Genomic DNA, 2500 nt, shown 5'->3' on the forward strand with positions numbered 1-2500 from the left:
ATCCAAAGCAGTAGCATTACCCCTAGGCCCCAGCCTAGGCTTTACCTTAACCCTGAACATAGCCCTAGTCCGTAATTCTTGCTGTAATCCATACACTTGTAATCTATACATACAGTTGTAATCGATACAGTTGTAATCCATACACCTTTAATCCATACACTTTTAATCCATACATCTGTGTCTCCAAATATTAAACCGAGGTGATAAAGATGAATGGTACAGCACGCACGCATCACCTTTTTTAAAAAAAAAGTTCAGGTAAGCACAAGATAACTGGTACTCCACGGTACAAAGCAGTTGGTTAAAAAAAGGACTTGTCACAAAGTGACAAATCTGTCGAACAGAGGCTTAATCTCAGAAGATCGTAGCACAAAGGCTACTCTACTTTTTACAATACCACGTTCTTGTTTAAGTCGTCTGCATAGGATTTATCTCTGGAAATTTTAGATTTTGATAGTTGCAGCACCTCGACGGTTTTTCTCCGACTCAGTGCATTGGGACTTAGGAACGACAGAAGCCGTTCTATTCTTGTTCGCCTAAGATTATCCAGAGGTAATTATCATTGCTTTCTAGCACGGATTCTGACTTAGAGGCGTTCAGTCATAATCCAACAGATGGTAGCTTCGCACCATTGCTTTTTCAAGCAAGTGCAAATGCCAATTGTCTGAATCTGCGGTTCCTCTCGTACTGAGCAGAATTACTATTGCAACAACACTTCATCAGTAGGGTAAAACTAACCTGTCTCACGACGGTCTAAACCCAGCTCACGTTCCCTATTAGTGGTGTGAACAATCCAACACTTGGTGAATTCTGCTTCACAATGATAGGAAGAGCCGACATCGAAGGATCAAAAAGCAACGTCGCTATGAACGCTTGGCTGCCACAAGCCAGTTATTACTTAAGACTTCACCGTTTCACACATACGTATCTGATAATACTCTCTTATTAAACATAATGTCATCATTTTACTTATATAATAGTAATAACTTTTGTGAAACATTTAAAAGTAGATGCAGATATTTGTCAGTGGATAGGCCATTTAGTAAGAAGAAAAATTGCCTGTAGAACCTTGGTGCTGGAAAGCCTCGTTCTCATGTTATTAACAGTTTAATGTTTTTGACAATAGAAACCGTCCAGTGTGTTTTGTATAGGACGGTTCTTACATGCATTTTTTGACAATTTTTTCTCAGTAACTACAACGTTTTAACGAAATCATAAAAAGCAAACTTATAAACAAAGGCATTTTAAGAAAAATGGCGGAATATTTTTGTGTGACTTTGGCTAGAACCAGACTTATGACGTCACAAAGTGCACGGTCAAACCTTCATAAATTCTAAAATTTCAAAAAATTTTAACTGCTGACGTCAGCATTTTTATAAAAAACGGACAAGAATTTCATGGTAGCAAATTTGGAGATCTATTACCATGCAAAATTTGGAGGTCAAAGGTCAACCGGAAGTACCTGTTTTGGGGCCTTACTTTTTTTGGTCTTTTTAAAAACAGGTAAATCGCTATAGCTTCTGAAATATTGAAGGTATTTCTTAAATCTTTGGCAGATATGTAAAACACTTCAGGCTAAAACCGGGTAGGAGCACAAATTCCCGATTTGTGGCTCTGCGGGGGGTCCAGAAGCCCTAAAATGTCAAACATTCAAGGCCAAATAAAATGCTGACGTCAGCGTTTTTTTGAAAAAAAATTCGTGTGAACCTTTGTCATGTCAAGATGGTTCATTGTGCCAAATATAAAGCCAATCCGACATGTCGTTCGGGATTTCCGATTTTTCCGATTTTTCCCTAATTTGGTGAAAACGCACGTATTGGCATGTTTAACATGCAATATTGGCCTTGCACAATTATTATTGAACGCAATATTTTACACAAATACTCACCACGTTAACCTCTCAACGCCTGGAGAAAATAATTGCCATTTGACTTTACGTTGCAGAATCATAGCGTTTCCAATTTCTCACAATTGCTGTTTTAACAAGGAAAAAGATGCGTTTTAGCATTTTTCGCGACCCATAACATCGTTTTATGATGTTGTTATCTCGTGGTACTTCATATTCACAGTTTTACATATGTATTCTTCAGGTCTACAAAAAATCTAAAACGTGTTAAAAAAACTAGAACTCAAACGAGGCTGTTCTTGTATCAAAATAAGCCGTTGAATTTCAATTTTCTGCTATTTCACGGAAATTTGACGTGCTGAAGTATTTCTTTTCAACGACATATTTTTGATGTTACAGTTCTTCTTTATTAAAACCGTTCTGTCACTAGGTACACGAAGAATAGATAAAACGAATTAAAAAAACAAGAACTCAAACGAGGCTGTTCTTGTATCAAAATAAGCCGTTGGATTTCAATTTTCTGCTATTTCACGGAAATTTGACGTGCTGAAGTATTTCTTTTCAACGACATATTTTGGATGTTACAGTTCTTCTTTATTAAAACCGTTCTGTCACTAGGCACACAAAGAATAGATAAAACGAGTTAAAAAAACT

General features: G+C 36.9%; 1 pseudogene; it reads right to left on the reverse strand.

The window, feature by feature from the left end:
• Positions 1 to 327: 327 nt before the first annotated feature.
• Positions 328 to 2500, reverse strand: part of LOC130620599 (large subunit ribosomal RNA) — a 7098-nt pseudogene continuing 4925 nt past the window's right edge.

Source organism: Hydractinia symbiolongicarpus, chromosome 1, assembly GCF_029227915.1.
Source record: "Hydractinia symbiolongicarpus strain clone_291-10 chromosome 1, HSymV2.1, whole genome shotgun sequence".
Lineage (NCBI taxonomy): Eukaryota > Metazoa > Cnidaria > Hydrozoa > Anthoathecata > Hydractiniidae > Hydractinia > Hydractinia symbiolongicarpus.